Genomic DNA, 23421 nt, shown 5'->3' with positions numbered 1-23421 from the left:
TAGTGGGAGTGACCTCCCCAACCCTCCAGCGAAGCGTCCGTGTGGATGTTGAGTGATGTAGGTAAATGTTGAAGAGGAATGGACTTTTTCAGGGCCTTTGCTTCCGACCACGGCTTTAAGAGTAACCGAAGTCTGTTTGGGAGCCGTCTCTTGAGGTCTCTTCGAGCGATGGATGCAGAACGTCTCCAGACTCCCTCGGCATCCTTTAGCTGTGCACGCAGCACTGGGTTTGTCACCGAGGCGAACTGTAGAGAGCCTAGAACTTGTTCCTGCTGACGTCTTGAGATCCGCTTGGATTTCAGCAGTTTTTTGACAGACCCTGCTATTTCTTTCCTTTTCTTCTGGGGAATGGAAAGGCGGTGTGACTGAATATTCCACTGGATTCCTAACCATTGGAACTTCTGAGCTAGAGAGAGGCGAGATTTCTTTGTGTTTTGTTCTTGAATCCCAGGTGTTCTAGAAACTGGGTGACTTTGTTGCAGGATCTTAGACAATCTCCGGGCGATGTCGCCAAGACCAGCCAGTCGTCGAGGTAGGCCATCACCTGGACGCCGCGGAGGCGGAGCTGTTGAACGATGGTGTGTGCCAGCTTTGTGAAGATCCGTGGGGCCACGTTGAGCCCGAAGGGCATGGCCCTGAAAGCGTAGCTTTTCCTTTGGAGTCGAAATCATAGGTAGGAGGAAGCGTGGTGGTTCATTGGAACATGCCAGTAGGCATCCGCCAGGTCTATCGAGACCGTGTAGGAACCTGGAGGCAGAAGGGTCCGTATCTGTTGAAGAGTCAGCATCTTGAACTTGTTGTTCGCTATGAACTTGTTAAGGGGGGATAAGTCTAGAATGACTCTGAGTTTGTCGGAGTCCTTCTTGGGGACGCAAAACAGTCTCCCTTGGAACCTGGTTGACTTTACCCTCCTTATCACCTTCTTGTTCAAGAGTTCTAGGACATATTCTTCCAGGAGGGGGGTTAACTGTTGGAAGAATGGCTGGAAGGTTGGGGGTGGTTGAGTCCAGCTCCAGCCTAGACCCTTCCTGACGATGCTGTGTGCCCATGGATCGAAGGTCCAACGATCCTGGAATTGGCGGAGTCTTCCTCCCACCGGAAGCACTTCATTGCTTCTGGCTTCCCGAGGGCTTACTAACTCGGCCGCTAGCTCCCTTTCCTCCTCTGCCTCTGGAGGGACGGCGAGAAGCATCTCTGCCCGCACCTCTGTTTGAGCCTCTACCTTTGGGACGAAAGGTAGTTGACTGCTGCTCGAATGCAGGGGTGAAGACCGGCGACTGTGACAAGACCGGTTGGGTGACCAAATGAAAGGTCTGTTGTGGCTGAGCTGCCACTTGGGGAGTAGCGGATCCCGGAAACTGCCGTCTCTGTTGACGTTGCTGGGGTTTCGGCTTTGTGGGTTTCCTCTTAGGTTGAAGGCCGTCCTCCTGAGAGGATTTCCTTTTCTTCGACATGCCCCATTTATGGAGAAGGTTCCTGTTCTCCGTGGCGGCCTTGTCAATGATCTCTTTCACTAGGGAGGAGGGGAAGAGTTGTTTACCCCAGATGTTGGAGGAAATCAGCCTCCGGGGTTCGTGTCTCACTGTAGTACTTGAGAACACGAATTCACGACAGGCTCTACGAGCCTTCGTGAAGCTGTACAGATCCTTTACTACAGTCGCCAGGTGTGTCTTGGCGAGGACCATGTAGTAGTCAGGGACCCTAGTGTCACCGGCCATGACTTCGAGCTGTACTTGGAGGGACATAGATGCGGCGAGCCTTTCCTTCGTATCGTGTTCCCGACGAAGGAGATGATCGTTAAGTTTCGGGAGGTCCTCGTTAAACTGACGACCAGCGGCGTCAGGCTCTAGTTTTCCCACTACAAAGGTTGACTGGATGTGTTTCCAGTGTCTAACATCAGGGGGAGTGGTCAGAGAGAGGGGTCTGCACTCATCCAGTGCAGGGCAAGGTTTCCCTTCTTCCACTGCCTTATGCACCGCAGTGAAGGCCTTTTCCAGAAAGGGGAAGGTCGCATCGTCTGGTGCGACGTAGGTCGGGTGCTTTTTGCTAAGCGCCGGTAGTTTAGAGCAGGTGAAGCCCCTACTTTTCACCGTGTTGGCTAACATAGCCTGAGCCTTCGGGAGATCAAACACGATAACCTCCTTTGGTTCGGTCTCTTCTTTAGAGGCAGGTTCAGACCTAAATCAGACGTAACATTCCGGGTAAGCCTCAAAGTTTGGGAAGAATTCCACTTCTTCCAGCGCGATTGAGCCGACCTTTTCGCTAATATAGATCTTGCCCGTGGTGATCGGAATGTGCTCGGCATACCTCCATGGGTTAGTATCCGAGCATGCAGGGAGGTCCTTAACCGAAATCCTTTTCGGTTGCTTCGAACTTCCCATGTTGGACCTGAAGAACTCATGCGTCTCGCGGAGTTTCTTATCCATGAGAGCCTCAAGCATCTTGAAGATCTCCTGGGTGTTGGATGGGGTAGGATCCGAGGTAGCGGATGTAGAAGGGAGTGATACATCCATCAGTGTAGGAGTTGGTGTAGGGGTGGGTGTTGGAGCGACCTCCTGCTCCAACTCAGGGTATTCAACCTGATCTTCCTCATAGTCTAGTTCATAGCCCATGAGGTTCCTCTCCGTGTTCTCCGACACTTTCGACATACGTTCCCCGTTGTCGGAGTCTAAACGGCACTCGTGCATGAACTGAGCCATGACCACATCCGGTTCCACCACTATCTGGACGGTGGGAATCTGATCTTTAGGGACCACTGAGTGTGGTGATGCCTTCGGGAAAAGCAAGGCCCTCATATCTTCAGTGGCGAGATACTGTCCGGTGGCGCTCTTCTGGAAGCCACGCACTCACTTGCGTAGCTTCTCTCGAGCGATGTCCCTTACCTCCGCTGAAGGAGTATCGTCGAACACTTCGACCAGACAACTCTTGCAGACTGTACAGTGCTGCGGGTTCCAGAATTTCAGTTCGCCTCTCTTGTTGGTGCAGGGGGCGTGGGTCCGACACGCCGTGTGCCCGTAGAAGTTCGGGCGCTTCACTCCACAGAAGTTGTGGTCACATTTGATGTACTCCTCCTGTAAAAGAAAGATAACATGAGTATACGGAAGTCATAGGAGTGACTTACATTACCCTAAAGTTAAATTTTTAAGTAGTTAAACTTTAACTTAACATTAATTGATTTATAAAATTTTAATGTTAAAGAGTGGAGCGGGAAAGGAGGTAGATGGACACATACTTGTGCATCCCGCCCAGCTGGATACCGTATCCTTATCAGTAGGCAATTTCGTTTGTGACCGAGGACACAAAGCGGAAATCTTCATGGACCGAGACCACTTGGACTTTTATAGTAAAAGGGGGTAGTAGAAGACCCCATATGAGATCGGGTTCCGGCAACCAGCTGCGCTAAGACACACACAGTATGCTGGAAAATTGTGATATGCAAGAAGACAGCATGGCCGTTAATAGAACGGTAAGACAATACCTATCCATCGGAGAAGCCAAGCTATCTGGTTGCAGTGTAGGGCTATCAGCATGTAGTTGATAGCTGGTAGAAGGGGTGCAAGTCCCTTGGTGCCTCCAGAGGGCGCCGGCAGACTGACGGCAGCCGGAGGCTGCTTCAGCAGGGTTTATGGCATTAGGGAAGACACATAGAGAATTCAGGTATAATGCCAGCTTGGTGGCCGCCGGCACAGCGGTGACTAGTTCATAAGATAAGGTAGGGAGGTATGGTATACCCAGACCGCCGGCAATCAATGCCAGCACGCCGGAGGCCGGCCCGAAGGACGGACTACCGAAGCTAGGTAGTGTAAGGGAGGGCCGTCGGCTATACGCCGACGGAAGGCGTATAGCTAGGGGAGGGAGGGTATCTCAGGAATGTGTCACCAAGAGGGGGGCGGTATCGCCGGCAGTAGAGGCGGCAAGGGACCGGCACCAGGATAGGAAGAGAAACAGAAGGAGGGATTGGAGGGGTAAGAACACGAACCCCACTAGCATCCCACCTGAGTGAGTGTACCCATGATAGGAGTGGTTCCTATCATCCAATGGCAGGGGGCCGGCAGTCAGCCGGGAGCCAGAGTAACCCAAGGGAGGGTTAGGGTACACCCAAGAGAGGGGGAGCCCCTGCGGACAAATCGCTTCCAGTGGCAAACTCCATAGGACGCTATGAAGGGTATATGTACCAGAGCGGCCTGTCAACAGGAGTTCAAGATAGCCCTATCACTCCACCCGAAGGAGGAGTTGTAGGACTAGGGACAGATGTGTAAAGGATAGACCATACCAAGGGATAGGTGGGGAGGGAGAAGAAGAGGGGTATTCCATAGGGGAGGCTCTGTACAAAAACGGTCACCAAGGAAGGGAGGACGCTCCCTAGCCTAGGGTAGGTAACCTGAATGAAAACGGTGCAAGGGTACCGTTTCAAACTAAATAGTACAGAACTAGTCCCTCCCCCCCCCCCCCGAGGCCTAACCTAGATAAGGGATGTTAAACACAAAGCTAGGTAGGCTGAAAGACACATCGCAAGTTCCATGGAAGGTTAAGTAACCTAACCACAGCAACTAAGGAAGGGCAGGCCGTTCCTTTTTCTCGGACGCAACCCTAAGGGGGGATCATTCCCTTAGGGAGGACAGAGAAGCGATAAATACTCTGATACGGACTTGATCCCTCTACGTGGAAGGGGGAGCATGGCCACACAGAGGGAATGCCCGAAGGCAGGGGGTAAAGGGAGCATATAGGGGTCCTACATTTAGGTTAGGTTAGAAAGGCACACTATCAAACCGATCCCCTATATGGTCCCTGAAGGCGAAAAACACTTTCATCACAGTAAACAGTATAATAAATAATGCCACTATCTTCATAACTTAACCTAGGATCACTGGGATATATCATGCATGAACACTGGTGCTAGGCAATCTGGCCTAGGGGCTAAGCTAGCAATCTAGTATGGGGTCAGGCGATGACCGAATAAAAGAGCGTCAAAACACAATATATGAAGATCCTAGCTATGAACACTAAATAACTAACAGTATCAATTAGTTAGTCGCCCGGAATAAGCTGTTAAGGCTAGCTAAATAAGGTATGCAAGGGAACAGCGACGCCATAAAATGGCGTGTCCGGTAGCAGCACAGCTCCGCCAGAAAACATGAAATATCTCGAAAAGTATAAGTTACTTTACGGTCAGAGCTTATTTAAACAATACTGGGACCTGGTACTCAACTTTCCAGAAGAAGGCGAGGCTGAAGGTAGCGACATTACGAAGATGCAAGCCGATAAAAAAGCACAAGGGGAAATCCGTCTTAGCCAGGCAAGCTACTAAAAGAAGGATGAGGACGGATGTGACGTTATTTAGCAATGGCGCCCATTTGTTTACGTTTCGAGTACCAAAAGTAGCCACGGACGAGTGTAGCTGTGGAACTGCTCCCCAGTTATTCTCCGCCCCTCCATATCGAAGTGTTAACTCTATATGGGGTGCAGATAGCTATGTGGCGTGTTAATACATGCATCCCCTGTTGATATACGATGTCTTAAACGGAAACCTTTAGGATACTCGCTCCAGAAGTAAGAATTCTGTGATAACCTGTGGTTTAATTCTCTGGGAATATCCGAGCAGTTAATATACCCAAGGAAGCTACCAAAAAGGAACCTTCCATCAGGACGTCATGGCTATCTCACCCAAAAAAATATTTTGAAGGAAAATTGTTCATGTGGTACAAAAGGTATATATACAATAAGAAAGTTATTTGACAAAAAGATTGTAGAAATGTGAATACAGTGCATGTTTTGTCATATATGCTGGCAGTGTTGAGTATTCATGTATTTAGCATGAAACTATGTATCTTAAAACCTTTTTTTTTTTCATCTTGTTGTTCAACACTATAACTGATTCATAGTGCAGCTGCTTTGGATATCTACCTGTTGAGTTTACCTTCATCCTATATAAAGGTGATGAGCTAATGTGGGATCCCAGCGGGAAACAGGATGTTGAGTGTGGGGGTACACTGGAAACTAATGATATGCAGCAGTAGTAATGGTCAGAAATGCATCATAAATACAAAATAACTAGATAGAAAAATAAGAAGTTTATACAGTATACTGTATGCAGTATGACAATAATGTATCATAATTACTGTACCTATTCAGTACCTTATCACATTCCACAAGTGGGCTTTGTTCTGCTGTGGCACTCTACGCTTGTATTATACATTATTTCATCGCTGCGTTGTTCTGGCAAGCGTTACGTGGATGGGGTGCGTATGCCATCTGTATGGGACACTTAAAGTATCATAATGGTCTATAATTTATATCGTATCCCACAAATGGTCTTTCATAGTTCTGTGTCATTTTGCTGGTGAACAAACATTATCACCTTGCTTACCAGTTGTTGCAAGCTGTGCATGGATGAGCTGTGCACACTAGCCTTGTAGGTTATTATTTTGGTGATATATTTTACTTTCAGATGAGCAACAGTAGTTATGTATTGAACGCAGTGTTTTAAATATAATAAATGACCAAAATAGGCTAGACTAAATTTTACTAAATTTTTGTGATATAACTCCTGTCTGCGAGATGTCGTTCTGTCTTATTGTGACGGTAGTCATACAAAAAGTGAAGGCGAAGGTATGGAGAAAGGGCTGATGTAAAACATCCAGGAAATTACACATAAATACTTGGAAGTTTATAATTGTTAAAAAATTCCTATTAATGTTTACATCTTACAAAAAACAGAACAGCTTCCAAAAGCAAATGCAAACTCACACGCTGTTACTTGCCATCGGTCTCCTAAAAGTAAACGATAGATATAGACAAAAGTGTTTATAATTTAGTTGATTGATGTATAAGTTAGTATGCCCAAGCCTCCATTAGTCATACGGTTCAGAGAAAATGGCAAAATACCCTGCACTTGTCTATTTTGAATTTCAAATTCCAGTTTTGCTAGAAAAGTACAGCATCATATATTAACTCGCTTTGGTATTCTATATTGATTATGCACCTATTTTATTTAATGTTTGTTCCTATGAGAAGACAAACCCTCTATTTGTGTTACACACTATTGCAGCCTTGCTGGGACCAAAATTAAGAAAATCCCTTGGGTCTGGCATCATTGTATGCTTGCCCTCTGGTCCCACTGGTGCCGGTTAAGCACATGGGAGCTTGTGGTTCAATAATCACTTCACACTGTGTCATAGTGACAATCGAACGTCTGCTCGACCGCTGTCCACGCTGTGTTTTTAATTTCAATTCCATGTGATGAGTGCTGCTAAAGTATGTATGAGATCCTGCCCAGGCTTTGAAGGTTGTCCTTATGGCAGCTCCATGATTCTGTTGGAGGTAGATCTCTATCCTTTATGTCCTGGATGTCAAGGTAAAAGATGTTCCAGTGTTTCCCTCTTTGAGATTTGTAGGGAATGTTCGTCTTTCCAGTGGGAAAAAATATTGTAGCCGCTGTAAAAGCAGGCAATGAGGTTAGTTCCCTTCTGCTTCTTTCTCCAAAGAGGGCAGGGAATAACAACCTCCTCTTACAAGGCCTGAATTTCCCCTGTCAGATCATTCGTCATCAAAGTTCTCGGACGCCAATAACAAAGGATGGCAGTCATTCAATTAAAAAGGTGTTTATAGATGAGGTATCTGGCATTGTGCCTGAGTGAGAGGGAGAATACTCTGAGTGATTATGACCCTCTTGCTTTGGAAATTACCCAACCAGAGCAGTATGCATTACAGGAACCGCCAATGTCTCTAGAGTTTGAAAATGAAGTCTCTATCACCACCGAAAAGTGTGCTAAGTTTGGGGAACAACTTTTTATTTCAGATGTTCGGGAACAAGGAGATTTCTCCTGTTAAAAGTAGATCATACACACACTAATGATACGCCAACACAATCTACGCACCATTTGGTGAATGGACATTAGGTATCTATTACCCCTTATGATTCTAGAGGTTATATTTTCTCCATTGAAGTCCCATAGTGAGTCTGGTCTACCAGTAACACTTGAAGTCCCAAATGATAAGTTTTCCACTGAAAAAATGTTATCCTAGAAAAACAATCAACACTTCCAGAATCTGCATGTGTTCAAGTAATAAGAGAACAGAAAGTATGATCTAGGCAAAGTGGTAGTGCAAATTTTTCCCTGCTGAAGTAGATACACAAGCAACCTGTGCATCTGTTTCCCAAGACAGGTACAGAAAAGCATCTGCCAATTATGGCACAAAACTGGAATACACAAGCAAGGGCACCCATTCCGCCTGAATGTGCTGCTACAAGCACATGTCCCAACAGCTGAATGCACCATTAACAGTGCATGGCTGCTGGCAGAATACCTGGCTGCTATTACAAGAAAGCAAACAACAGACCTGAGTGTATGAGACAGACTAGCCATCAACTAGATTAATGTACAGTATTGTATTCCTTTTTAAGTATAGCAAACAATAAATCCACATTTAGGGCTAATCATAAAATTAAGGATTTTTCCATTTTACAGGTAAAACCATAGACATAGGTTAAAAGGGAAAGGCCTCTGAACCATATCTGGCATTTCCTCGCTAATCCCCCTTTGCCTATCAGGAATGACTAATAGTAATTTGAGAAGCTTGTATTGCCCAACTTCTAATTTTTAACTTGCAGTGTAACTACGGTGTAACTATAGATTCACTTCGGCACTGATTGGTCTCAGTCCCCAGTGCTGGACATATAGCCCTGATCCATAAATCCATCCTTAGCCCCTTTTGCACATAATTTTTAGCCTTTTTACCTTCATATCCACTTCCTTTCTGATGTTTTGATGACTAACCTTTTTAATATTTTTAGAGAGAAATTGTGAAAGCAAAGTTTTCCCCCCACTTGCATCCTGGCACTGAATAGAACCTTAAGCTCAATTGCTGAGGTATAGCACCTAAATTTCATGAATGAACGAAAATCAACCCAAAACTAAAGCTTAAGGGTACAGAATTTGGTGTTCTTCAGACAATACAAGCTTCTCGTCTTGCTCAACATTCATGTTTTCATAAGACATCCTTACATTATTGTTATACAGAACTATACTTCTTTAGCAGGGTTCGTATCGAAATGGAAACGCATTACTGACTCCTTGTTCATGAAAAATTTGGCTTTTCTAGTGATACTGTATTTTATGGTGTTTGAATGGTTAGAATGATGTTAGCCATTTTTGGGGGATTAGATTATTATAATTGTAGATACCATAGTAAGGACAGTGTATGGGCACTGTCAACTTTGTATATCGATCCTTATTTTACCTTTTAATTTTTGCAGAGGTCAAGAATGTCCCATCTTTGCCCTACATGCCCTTGTCTCCTACCCTGTGGAAGAAGAAAGGATAAAAAGAAGAAAAATGTTTTTGTTTGTATCTTCTTAGAACACATGGATTTTTCCATGAAGAAAGAACACTGCCAGTTATGTTCTTCAGACAATACGTACCAACAGAGTAAAGGTTTGTATTCTAGTAGGAACAATTCAAAAATTTTAGGGAAAATTTGATAATTTTCTTAGATATACAAAAATCAAGTCTCTAGCATAGTCCTTTCTCAAACCAACCCTACAGTTAGTCCGTGTTGCTGAATGAAAGGAAGCATACAGTATAGCAACAGTCAAATGAGTGTGTGGTTTTCCCACCTGCTTACCTATATTTTGTATGTTAAGTACATAAACCTTTTTACCAAGCTTTAGTTACTATACCAACTTGCACTAAAAATATGCCCTGTACAATCACTTTATATAAAACCATTCAAGTTTGCCTATATGGGATATATGCAATATTTCCCTTTTTAGTAGACTATAGGTAACATTTCAAACCAAATATATGAAGCATTGAGGAGTTTTGGTTACCAGTTCCAAATCCTTTACCATGGTAGGAGGATGCTCTATTAGATGGATGGGAAAATCACGATCTGTATGTTTTTCTTCATTTTTCATGATTTGTGTTGATGATAATCAAGTTATGGTATCTCCAAAGAGTAGCATATGACCGGTTATTGCATTTTGGACTCCGGCGGGGAGTTGTTTACAGATTTGCAGCCTGTTGTTGTTTTAGTTGCAAAGGAGGTTGCCTTACAAAGTCAATCTTATCACAACATTTAGTTCAGTTGATTCAAATTCCCTATGTGTCTCATCTTACTGCATGGGGATTGTCTACCATATTATTTTTAAGTCCTCTAGATTGTCTGTCTAGGGTCCCAAAAGGCAATGGATTATTTTTCATTGGTGCAGAGAAGATAAATGTTTTGGCAACAAGAATTAGTTTGGATAGTTGAAGTTTATGCATTTAATTTTTTATAAAAAAGTGCATAATTACAAAAATTATCCCTCCTATGTTTTTAATATACAGTACTGTACTGTATTTGTTGACATTATATGGTTTTATTTTTTAGTTTAACCAACAGCTATCTTCACATTTAGGGTCTTATCTGATAGAGGATGTCTTATAAGAAAATATGCTCCATTTTACTCGATTACCTTTGAGCTAGTACATTTTACAATTATGCTCTCTTTATCACTGTAACAGATGAAAGTATTATCAATTTGATAATGATCTGTTACATTGAAATTGTTCAATTAGAAAGTTTTAGTGTTTGTGTAATACACTATAGGTTTGGAATTGCATTTCTTAAAACCAAAAGTCTAGCGTTAATTGCTAAGTTGAACTTGGTTTCAGGCAGGCTGTTCTCTCCCGCAATCTACATTTTTTAGTTATTTCTTGTTGGAGTTAGGAGACAATGCCTTTGAATGGTTAGCAGGAGAAATATTTTTTGGGTAATGGTAAATATTCTTGTTTTGCTTTTGTAGTGTTGGAAGGGCCTCAAGGATTCTCAACTGCTCCATATCAAGGATTCTTCCAAATAAGTTGTTCTTGATAATGATGGCTTGCATAATATCTTTTCCCTGGCCTTGTGGATAATTAGTCTTGCTGGAAATCCATATAAAAAAATGTTAGATATAAAGAGTGAACTCATTTCTTGATTACTGCTGTACGAAGAATAGGTTTTGAAGTTGGGATAAGTTAGTTCTTGATACGTCTATGGAGTCGGGCTACAGTAAGAGTCTGGCTAAGTAATAATCTTGGGTTTGCTGAAGTCCCGTTTCATACTCGAATATGACTCGTTGTACCTTGCTGTGCACTGTAGACATTTCTTAAAGCTCCTTGCAGTGAAATGTAAAGCTCCTTGCAGTGACATTTCAGGACCTAGTTGCTCTTGTTTTTTTTTTAGCCTTAACCTAATCGCAATTTCCACTACATTTCCTTTCATTGTTCGGCATCAATGACCTTAGATGTCAGGATGCCTGAAAACCTTAAATCAATCAATCAATCCTTTCATTGTACTTTTGTGTAACCTCTTAAATTTTACTGCATAGTGCAATTGCAAGAATCCCTTCCAGTGTTATTTGGGTACTGAATTTCCTCCCAGGCCCCAGTGCTAGTCTTAATGGCCCAGATTCATAAATCCAATCCATTCCTCTTAAGATTTAATGATTACACCTCATTATGTCAGTAATAAGAGTATTGATATCAAGTGAATAATACATAAAAGATAAACATTAGTTATGCATATTGTACTGTACACAATTATTTTGGGTACTAGGAAATTTTTAGTCAACATTATTAATGAGTAGATGTGACTGCCTGAATCCAAGAGGTTTTATATGTACTGTATACAGTAGTTATCAAAGTTTTTGAATTTCTTGGTATTGTGATAATTGCTGATTAATGAATTTGTAATCTTCTTTATAGGTCTCATGACTTGAAGCCATCGACATAACAGGCCTTGTAAGTTAATTGTATCGTCCATGTTCGATAACTAGGGAGGCAGATGATTATAAAGGGAATTCTAAAGGTGAGTCACTCCAAGAAAAATTTTTGTTAGTTTCAAAATTGAAGTGTTTGTAGTAAATACTTAGTTTTAGCTGACAATTGCCATAACTGAAGTGTCTGTGCAGTATCCTTTTGGTCCTTCTGCACCCAATTTGTCTAAATTCCCACTGCCATCGCTCGTACCTTTGCTTTGGTACTGTACTTTCATGTCTACAAGTAGTAATATTCCGACAACCTACACTTATATCATTTGTATCAAATGACCTAATTATCATATATGCTTTGCAATCAAACAGCCCATATTTGGCCACCTTTAAGAGAGGTGAACCCTCATTTAATAGTTTATGTAATGGTTTGAATAGTAATAATGAACAGATATATACTGTAGTCATTAGTATTGCCATTTTTACTTTAGTAAATAATTGTACTGTATCTCATCCCTGAATTGACAAACCAGTATTTTTAAATATTAAACTTAGCCGGTGAATATATAATAGCTGACGTCTCCGACGGCTCGACAGATTCCAAAAACTCGCGAGCGATCGCCGTGAAGGTTGCGGGTGTGACCACCAGCGCCGACTATCAGCCAGATACCGCATATACTTGTCAATTTCTCCAGTTCTTCTCTGTTGGTTTTGTCGACAAGTTGGTTCCGCTCGCTTTATGACCTCGAGTTTTCGACCGAATTGGTGAAGTACTTTATTTTGGTTGTTTATTGGCTTTCGCTGTGTTGGTGTTTTCTTCAATTAAACTCTTGAAACCCCTTTTTTTGGCTGGTGTTTATTGTTGATGAATTTGGTTTTGAATTGGATTTTCTCTGATTGTTCAAAATGGCTGACCCTTCTCCTGTTTATCGCAAGTGTGCGAGGGATTGTAACAAACGTCTTCCCAAGGCCACTATCGACCCCTCATACTGTTTGTTCTAATTGCCGGGGTAAATCCTGCCAATTAGGAGATCGGTGTGAGGAGTGCGTGGTCTTGTCGGAATTCGAATGGCTTGAGTATGACAAATATACTCGTAAGCTTGAGAGAGATAGGGTGAGGAGAAGCTCCTCTAGATCTTTGGAATTTTCCTCCTCCCATGCCCCTGAACCTAATCCTTCCCCTGTAGTAGTTGTTCCTGAACCCCCTACTAGCACTCATGAACCGTCCATGCGGGATATGTTTTAGCGATTCAAGCTTTAGGCGAAAAAGTTGAGTCCTTAGCATCGGACAGAAACCAACTTATGTCAGATGTTAAGTTGTTGAAGTGTCAGAGTGGTAAAACAGAAAATCTAAGTGATAAAGTGATAAGTGCGCAAAATGTGTTTAGTGTTGTGACTGAGGGTTCGTCTGTTCGTGCTTATCGCTCCCCTAGTCCGAGACCTCTTTCAGGCTCCCCTGCACCAGGGAGAAGTAATGTCGTAGGACTTAAGGGGGCGAGAGGCGTAAACCAACGTACAGACGTTCCCTCTTTGGTATCGGACGTTTCTCGTCAAGATCCTCCTTACCATAACACGGGTGAGACTAAGTTCTTCTCGTCCTCCGAAGACTTATCGCACAAGAAACCTTGGCGCAAGGTTTCTAGACCCTTGAAGCAAAAGTCAGTCCCTTCAGGACAGGTCCAGCGTCCTGGCTGTAGCCATTGGGGCAGCTCTGACCTTTTGCAGTCGTCGGATGACTGTTCGCCTGTTAAGCGCAAGCGTAACACGGGGTCCGAGGGTCTCGGTAAAGGCAATGTTTTGCCAACGCAAACGTTACCGACGTCACGGCCCGTTCCGACTCCCGTTGATCCGAAGTGGGTTGTCCTGCGGGACATGCAGTATAAGCTTGCCTCCCTTATGGAAGAGTATGACTTTGATCAGGTTCGCGATGATCCTTTGCTTGCGAGTCGCCAGTGCGCTGAACGTGACTCTGGCCTCCCGCCGCCTAAACGAGTGTTTTCTCGTCCGTTTGACGTTAGTGCTAACGTTTCTAGTGCTTTGAAACGCGATGCTAGTCGTGTGCCTAGTCATTCACGTCAGTCACGTGACATGGATCCCCCTTTGCTACAGTCTCAGACTGACGTTCAGCTGCTGCCGCCGCAGCCCCGCACTGACGTTTGCCGACCTGCTCCGTTGCCTCGACGTGACGTTGAGCGTCGGTCACCGCAGTCGGAGGTTGTTTTGTCTGCTCAGACTCTGCAGTCAATGCAGGTCCGACGTGATGTCGAGCGTCAATCAACTTCAGCTGTTGTTGTTGTTGGTCAGTCACAAGACTTTCAGTCCTTTCAGCAGCAACGTGACGTCGTTTCCTCTTCTGCTCCTGCTGCTCCGTTGCTTGTTGACATTTCCTGTCAAGTGTTGCCTCCTCGGCATGTCTCTCCGTATCATGAGACTCGGCAGTTGTCGGACGAGGTTCCGTCGGATGAGGAAGTCGCTGATCCCCTTCCAACTGATATACCTTTGGGGACTTTGTTAGATGGAGAGGAGCCTAGAGTTGCTCAGCCCTCTCTTGATTTTAAAAAGATCATGCTGATTTTTAAGGAACTGTTCCCTGACCATTTTGTGACTGCTGCTCCTCGTTCCCCTCCGTCAGAGTTTACGCTAGGCCTAGCTACTTCGACGCCGTCGTTTACTAAGCTAGTGCTCTCTCGCTCTTCTAAGAGAGCTTTGCGTTTACTAGGCGACTGGTTGATCACCAGGAGGAGTTTGGGGAAGACAGCCTTTGCTTTCTCCCCTTTTAAACTGGCTTCTAGAGCGAGCGTCTGGTATGACAAGGGAGAAGTTCTCGGCTTGGGAGTTCCTGCCTCTGCCCAGGGAGACTTCTCAAGCCTCGTAGACTCTCCCCGTCGCCTGGCCATGAGATGCTCAAAAGTTTGCTGGTCCTCTTCGGACCCTGATCATCTCCTCAAAGGGGTTTATAGGGCCTTCGAAGTTTTTAACTTCTTGGATTGGTCGCTGGGAGCCTTGAGCAGGAAGATCTCTTCGGCCGACCGTGATGTATCCGTGCTAATTATGTCCTGCATGGACAAAGCTATCCGTGATGGCTCTAATGAGCTCGCTGCTACCTTTACGGCAGGAGTCCTTAAGAAGAGTGAGACTCTTTGTTCGTTCCTTTCGGCAGGAGTAACTCCCTGTCAAAGGTCAGAGCTTCTCTTTGCTCCGTTGTCATCTGCCTTGTTCCCTCAGCAGTTGAATAAGGATATCTCAGCTTCTCTGGTGCAGAAGGATACCCACGACTTGATGGCTACGTCGGCGCATAGGGCTGCTCCTTCATCATCTTATGACGTTAGACCCAAGCTCGATACTCCAGCAACGAGGTTTATCCCGCCCTTTCGTGGCAGAGCCCCCAGTAAGGGTGGCGCTCGTGCCGATAGTAAGAGAGGCAAGAGGAGAGGATCTAAGTCCTCCCGTGGCAGAGTCTGACTGCCCACGTCCTCAGACAGCGGTAGGGGCCAGACTGAACAACTTCTGGCAGGCCTGGGAGAAGAGGGGTGTAGACCGGGAGTCTGTTTTGTTGCTAAAGGAGGGGTACAAAATACCTTTTGTACGGAGACCTCCTCTGGTAAAAGTCCCTATAGACTCTCTCCCAGGTATCTAGAGGAGTCAAGGAGACAGGCACTACAGCTGCAGGTGTCTCAGTTACTAGAGAAGGGAGCGGTGGTACAAGTCTCGGACCTTCAATCACCGGGATTTTACAACCGTCTCTTCCTAGTACCAAAGCATACAGGAGGTTGGAGGCTGGTGCTGGATGTCAGTGCGCTCAACGATTTTGTTGTCAAAACAAAATTTACGATGGAGACCACCAAATCCGTTCTAGCAGCGGTCAGAGAGGGAGACTGGATGGTCTCTCTCGACCTGCAGGATGCGTACTTCCACATTCCTATACACCTGGATTCTCAACCGTATCTGAGGTTTGTATACAGGAATGTGGTGTACCAATTCCGAGCACTGTGCTTCGGCCTCAGCCCTGCTCCTCTTGTTTTTACGAGGCTCATGAGAAATGTGGCAAAATTTCTACATTTATCGGGGATTCGAGCCTCCCTGTACCTGGACGACTGGCTGCTCAGAGCGTCGTCCCGTCATCGCTGTCTGCAGGACCTTCAATGGACGTTGGATCTTGCAAAGGAGTTGGGACTGTTGTTGAACATAGAGAAGTCTCAGTTGACTCCCTCCCAAACGATTCTCTATTTGGGGATGGAGAATCACAGTCTAGCTTTTCGGGCTTTTCCGTCTGCCACCAGGATAGAGCAAGCCTTGCTCAAAGTCCGCCTCATGCTGAGGAAAGACCATTGCTCTGTGAGAAGTTGGATGAGCCTCCTACGGACGCTGTCATCCCTGGAACAATTTATCTCTCTAGGGAGACTTCACCTTCACCCTCTCCAGTTCCATCTAGACTCCCATTGGAACAAGAACAAGACTTTGGAAGCGGTCTCGATCCCGATCTACGAACCAGTAAAGACGTGCCTGAACTGGTGGGACAGCAATATAGGTCTTCGAGAGGGTCTGTCCCTGGCGGTCAAGAACCCAAACCACGTGTTATTTTCAGACGCGTCGCATTTGGGTTGGGGAGCGACTCTGGACGGTCTGGAATGTTCGGGTCTTTGGACGTTAGATCAGAGGCGCCTTCACATCAACTGCAAGGAGCTGTTGGCTGTTCACTTGGCCTTGACGAGTTTCGAGAGTCTTCTCCGAAACAAGGTGATAGAAGTGAATGCGGACAACACCACAGCCTTGGCGTACATCTCCAAGCAAGGAGGCACTCACTCCCACACACTGTTCGTCATCGCAAGGGACCTCCTCATCTGGTCAAAAGATCGAGGCATTTCATTGTTGACGAGGTTCGTCCAGGGGAAATTGAACGTCTTGGCAGACTGTCTCAGTCGGAGAGGTCAGGTGATCCCTACAGAATGGACTCTCCACAAGGACGTGTGCAAGAGTCTTTGGATGACTTGGGGTTAGCCCACCATAAACCTCTTTACGACCTCACTGACCAAAAGGCTCCCGACCTATTGCTCTCTAGTCCCAGATCCAGAGGCGGCCCACATAGATGCCTTTCTGTTGGACTGGTCTCACATGGACGCTTACGCATTTCCGCCGTTCAAGATCATCAACAAGGTTTTGCAGAAGTTCGCCTCTCACGAAGGGACAAGGTTGACATTGGTTGCTCCCCTCTGGCCCGCGAGAGAGTGGTTCACAGAGGTACTTCAATGGCTGGTAGACGTCCCAAGGAGTCTGCCTTTAGGGATGGATCTCTTACGGCAGCCCCACGTAAGGAGGCTTCATCAAAGCCTCCCCGCGCTTCGTCTGACTGCCTTCAGACTATCGAAAGACTCTCAAGAGCTCGAGGATTTTCGAAGGAGGCAGCCAGAGCGATCGTGAGGGTTAGGAGATCATCTACTATCAAGGTCTACCAGTCGAAGTGGGAGGTCTTTAGAGAGTGGTGCAAGTCCTCCTCTATTTCCTCTTCCAGTACCTCTGTAGCCCAAATTGCGGATTTTCTCCTGCATCTGAGAAATGTTCGCTCCCTCTCTGCTCCCACTATTAAATGTTACAGGAGCATGTTGGCGTCTGTTTTCAGACATAGAGGCTTGGATCTGTCAAATAACAAAGATCTCCAAGATCTCCTTAAGTCCTTCGAGACCTCTAAGGAGCGTCGTATGTCAACTCCCGCTCGGAACTTAGATGTGGTCCTAAGGTTCCTAATGTCAGACAGGTTTGAGCCATTGCATTCAGCCTCCCTGAAGGATCTCACCCTCAAGACGCTTTTTTTGGTGTGCTTGGCTTCGGCTAAAAGGGTCAGTGAGATCCATGCTTTTAGTAAGAACATCGGCTTCTCTACAAATAAAGCTATATGTTCGCTTCAACTTGGTTTTTTGGCCAAGAACGAACTGCCTTCTCATCCTTGGCCTAAATGTTTTGAAATACCTTGTCTGTCAGAAATCGTAGGCAACGAAGTTGAAAGAGTACTCTGCCCCGTTAGAGCTCTTAAGTTTTACTTAGCTCGAACTAAACCATTACGAGGGGGTTCTGAGGCATTATGGTGCTGCGTTAAGAAGCCCTCATTGCCCATGTCTAAAAATGCGTTATCGTACTTTATTAGATTTTTAATCCGGGAGGCACATTCTCATTTAAATGAGAAAGATCGTTGTTTGCTTAAGGTCACGACGCACGAAGTGAGAGCGATAGCAACTTCGGTGGCTTTTAAGCAAAACAGGTCTCTTTGAAGTATTATGGACGCGACCTTTTGGAGGAGCAAGACGGTGTTCGCTTCATTTTACTTAAAAGACGTCCAGACTCTTTATGAGGACTGCTACACCCTGGGTCCATTCGTTGCAGCGAGTGCAGTAGTGGGTGAGGGTTCTACCACTACATTCCCTTAATCCCAATATCCTTTTAATCTTCTCTTGAAATGTTTTTAATCTTGTCTTGGGTTGTACGGAAGACTAGGAAGTCTTTCGCATCCTTTTTTATTTGACGTGTGGTCAAATGTCGTTTCTTGAGAGCGCCCAGATTAAGGGTATTGATGAGGTCCTGTTATAAGGGTGTTCGCCCTGGATATAACAGCTCCTGGGAGTCTTTCAGCATCCTGAGAGGATGGCTGGGCTTCGTGAGGAAAGCGGACTAATGAGGCAGAGTAATCGTCAGAGTCAGCTTCCTTACCAGGTAATTATACTTAAGTTAGTTTTTTATGAAATAATTGTCAAAAAACTCTTGAGCATATACGCCTTTATTGTATTAATACTGGTCTCTACCCACCACCATGGGTGTGAATCAGCTATTATATATTCACCGGCTAAGTTTAATATTTAAAAATGATATTTTGATTATAAAATAAATTTTTGAATATACTTACCCGGTGAATATATAAATTAAAGGCCCTCCCTTCCTCCCCGATAGAGACCCAGCGGACTGAGAAGAACTGGAGAAATTGACAAGTATATGCGGTATCTGGCCGATAGTCGGCGCTGGTGGTCACACCCGCAACCTTCACGGTGATCGCTCGCGAGTTTTTGGAATCTGTCGAGCCGTCGGAGACGTCAGCTATTATATATTCACCGGGTAAGTATATTCAAAAATTTATTTTATAATCAAAATATCATATTTACTGCATAAATGGTTTTTAAAGTGGTACATTTGTAAAATATATTAAGGATTAATTTAGTAACTATGATTAGTAAGATCATTCCTGATATTTGATGATGCCTATTTTGATACTATTTGTGCAGAATTGTATGCTTGATTTGTTGGTGACTTTGCATAGATTTCTTAACTTTTCCCGAGTTTCACCTACTTTCTCTTTCATCCAAATTTCTGCCTTCTTTGGACGGTTTAATCATGGTATACTAATGCTATAGTATTCTCTGTAGCTGCCGTCTTGGAGAGAATGCCCTGGCTGAAATCACTCTGCTTCAGCAAGGAATACTGTTTTCCCTATTGAAGTCATGTGGTGGGCAAGACTGCTCTTGAACTGGGTAATACTTAGGCTCAAAATGGTTCTCGATACCTTTTATATTCTCACCACTTCAACCTCCATATTTCACCAGCCCTCTTCCTTTTTGTTAAACAACTTCTCTTCCTTTTTTTCAATGTTTTAAACATTAAGGAGCTAATTTTCAAAGCCAATTTTGGGATTTCGGGTGGTCTTGTCTACTAACAAATAGTGTTTGGACCTGTGAGGTACCAGTATGCCAGTCATATCATGTCAGTTGTGGGACTATCTCTCAAAATTAGCCACTGGGTTTCAGAGGTGGGCTGGTTTCTGTTTTTTTACCTTCATGGATAGTATGTTAATAGTACCTTTAACTGTACCACTGAATCTCTCAACGTAACCATGACACAGTTGATGACCACATGCATGAATAAGACTGATAAGGCAACTTAAAGTAGCAAATGGCTCATTGGTTGCATTATTGGCTCTATATATTCCTCTTGATCCACACAATCCAGAATCTGGATGTAGGAGGAAAATCTTAAAAAGAGGAAAGAAAAATATAAAGAAAATTAAGTTTTGTCTGGCTTACTTGAGCCAGTATAATTCAATAAAGTTTTTGTCATGGTCTCATGGTCAGATAACAAGACCAAAGATGGTGATATTTTCAAAGTCCATTGCTCTATAAGACAGATTGGTAAAGGAAATTTACCAGAGGCAACATCTGTGAAACTGTGCACAATTTTGAGAGATTGCAAGGTATTAGAATTAAATGAACCACATAAAACTGTGTGAAATTATGTTGAATGGATGTCAAAATTGCAGTATTGTGAAAAGATTGCCGTAATGGAGTAGTCCTAATTCCTTGGCTACTACTTGGTGAAATCCTTTTGTAGAAGTAGGATTTAACTTGACCAAAAATCAGCCTCCAAATATCTCTGCAAAAGTAGGAGGTAGCAGTAATATACTGTTTCACAGAAAACCTAATCTAAACTCACGATAGGTCAATTGACCCCATCAGTGATCCACCTCAATAAAAAAAGTATATCTTAGATGTGATAATGACACTTTAAATTCTTTTTTACTCAATTGATTTTTCAGGATATAGAGCAAAATTTGAGAAATTGTTATCCAGTCAACCAGCTCCGTCTTCTATCTCGGAATCTGGTGGCTGTAAAGATCACACTGCCTCACGGCAATGTGAGGGTGTCACGATAGAACTGGAGTATCTTAAGGATGACTGACTGATCTGGTGCTCTGATTGTGCTGAAAAGAATGTTTTAACAGGTTTGCTTGTGAATTCAAAACATGTGAGTCTAGTGCATACATTACAAGCAACCAGGTAGCCTCAGCTCCAATTCCAGTAGTGTATTGGTTCTCAGCGATGTCAATGTGTGTCGGACGTAGTTCTCTATGAGGTGATATGATGGATTTGTTAGAGCCTGAATCCGTAGGTCCTCCTTAAACAGTCCTCACTAATTCCGTGCTGTGCACAGTTATACGATAGCCCTGGAGAGGGGAGGACAATATTTCTTTGGTATTTACAGTTAGTAGGTTGACCAAGGCACCAGCCTCCCATTGAGATACTACTGCTAGAGAGTTATTGGGTCCTTTGACTGGCCAGACAGTACTACGTTTGATCTCTCTCTCTGGTTAAGACTTGTTTCATCTTTGCGTACACATACACAGAATAGTCTGGCCTATTCTTTACACATTCTCCTCTTTCCTCATACATTTGACAAGACTGAAATTACCAAACAATTCTTCTTTTTCTCAAGGGGTTAACTACTGCAGTGTAATTGTTCAGTGGCTACTTTCCTCTTGGTAAGGTTAGAAGAGAGAATTTAGCTTTGGTAATCAGCTCTTCTAGGAGGACACTCCAAAATCTAACCATTGTTCTCTAGTCTCGGGTAGTACCATAGTCTCTGTGCCATGGTCTTCCACTGGCTTGTTTTAGAGTTCTCTTGCTTGAGGGTACACGGTACACTCTGGAACACTATTCTATCTTGTTTCTCCTCCTCTTGTTATTTTGAAGTTTTTATAGTTTATAAATGAAAGATTTATTTCAATGTTGTTATTGTTCTTAATTTTCTTGCAGTTTATATCCTTATTTCCTTTTTTCACTGGGCTGAGCTTATAGCATCGCGCTTTTCCAACTGGGGTTGTGGCTTAGCAAATAATAATTATTTCCTTTCCTCACTGGGCTATTTTCCCTGTTAGAACCCTTGGGCTTATAGCATCTTGCTTTTCCATTTGGGGTTGTGGCTTAGTAAATAATAATAATGATAATGATAATAATTTGATTCCCTGTTTTAGCTTTTCATAAAGTTTTTGAAGATCACACTACACAGTCATTAGAATTTATAGAGCACATGTTCCTCAATGTCTAAGAACTAAGAGTACTACCCTTTCCCAAACCTGCAAAAGATGAATTGATAATGGCAAGTTATTGCCTCTTCATTACAATTTTCTTGTTAGGATTATAGAAAAGATGGTTGATGAAAGTTGTGTGGTATATAGAAATAATTTGCTATAGTTGGCCAACTCAAAGGTAGGTTCAGAAATAAATACTTAAAGCAGCTTAAAAAAATATTTGAAAGATGAAGCAGTTTGGGCTAAGTTTTTAGAGTATGTTTCAGGACAAGGAGCTTTTCAATAAGTATCCCTGAATTATAAATAGTCTTTGATGAGTATTTTTATAGAAACAAAGAGGCCAGGCAGTTAATGTATTTTTGGTGCCAGCTCATGTAAGAGAGACTAGCAATGAAAGAGTGGACATTGTACCAAAAATGCAGTAGAAAGTAAATCTTTAAACAAATTCTTATACTACATTGGAACTTATTCCCCTATCAAAAAATAAAGCAGCTGAGATATGGTACCACACATGGAAGAGTTCTGTACAAAACAATTCTTCTTCACCCAAGTGGTTAACTACTGTACTCTAATTGTTCAGTGGCTACTTTCTCTTGGTGAGGGTGGAACAGACTCTTTAGCCGTGGTCAGCAGCTCTTCTAGGATAAGGACGCTCCAAAATTAAACCATTGTTCTCTAGTTTTGGGTAGTACCATAACCTCTGTACCATGGTCTTCCACTGTCTTGGGTTAGAGATCTCTTCCTTGAGGGTACACTCATTCTATCTTATTTATCTTTCTCTGGTTTTGTTAAAGTTATTATAGTTTATTTAAGAAATATTTATTTCAATGTTACTGTTCGTAAGATATTTTATTTTTCCCTGTTTTCTTTCCTCACTGGGCTATTTTCCCTGTTGGAACCCCTGGGCTTATAGCATTCTGCCTTTCCAACTAGGGTTGTAGCCTAGTAAGTAGTAATGATAATAATAATAGCTGGGAGTAATCTGCTCGTTACCATCTTTGAATTAGCTACATTCGTGTGACATGTGGAGGATTTCCCTAGCCTCCCTAGTGATTGCTTGATCCCGTAGTCTTTATAGGTAGTGGGTTGGCCGGGGCACCACCCACCCATAGAGATACCACCTCTACAAGGTAGCCAACATAATTGATAGGCGTATCCCTTTTCATATGCTAAGGTACTGAGTGAAAGCCGAATCCTTATTTGGAGACGCAGGAGGCCTATCATGTATGGAAGGATAACAGATCAGATTTGACTTGGAATAACTATACTCAGCTTAGAGCTTTTACTCAAGAGAGTTTATGCTCTAACTGAAAAGGATAAAATTTAGCCATAAAAGAAACCCTTTCTGGTACTACTCAAGAACATTAGTGGTCAGCTTACCCTTAAATTTGTATTCTTTGGTATAGATGCAACAGTTCATCCTGTACTTAAACCAGATGGCTCTGTCACTTACTGTCCAAAGGAATGGGCAGCCCTTTTGGCTGTGTTTGACAGTGAGCAGAGTAATGAAAAACTTGATCTTCCTCATTCCTGTTTTCCTGAGACTAAACTAACTTGTTTAGCTTTTCGACCTTATGAAATTATAGCTCTCTTGACAGACTTTGATGCTTATGGAGGTGTAGACCCAAATAGTATTTTTCCTTTGTTTTTCATAACTAGATTTCTTAGCTTCTAAGAAATGTTATTTTGCACAAGTAAGCTAGAAGAGTAGCTTTTAGCACTTGAAGAATCTATGTTACTCCATTATGTAAATGTGTTTGTGGTAGCTCAAGTCCAACTGATTACCAGCCAATTTCCTTGACTCCCATGTTATCTTGTTTTAACATCTTTTGGCAAAACGTCTAAA

General features: G+C 43.5%; 1 long non-coding RNA gene across 1 annotated transcript in view; it reads left to right on the top strand.

The window, feature by feature from the left end:
* LOC137638342 (uncharacterized) overlaps positions 1-23421 on the top strand; it is a 111099-nt gene that overhangs the window by 3877 nt on the left and 83801 nt on the right. The window contains exons 2-3 of the long non-coding RNA XR_011044078.1: positions 9257-9434; positions 11730-11832. This is a non-coding gene — a long non-coding RNA (uncharacterized lncRNA). The remainder of the gene's footprint in view (positions 1-9256; positions 9435-11729; positions 11833-23421) is intronic.

This window comes from Palaemon carinicauda, chromosome 3 (genome assembly GCF_036898095.1).
Source record: "Palaemon carinicauda isolate YSFRI2023 chromosome 3, ASM3689809v2, whole genome shotgun sequence".
Taxonomy (NCBI): domain Eukaryota; kingdom Metazoa; phylum Arthropoda; class Malacostraca; order Decapoda; family Palaemonidae; genus Palaemon; species Palaemon carinicauda.
The sequence above is the reverse complement of the archived record's forward strand: the minus strand, read 5'-3'. Positions and strand labels throughout refer to the sequence as shown.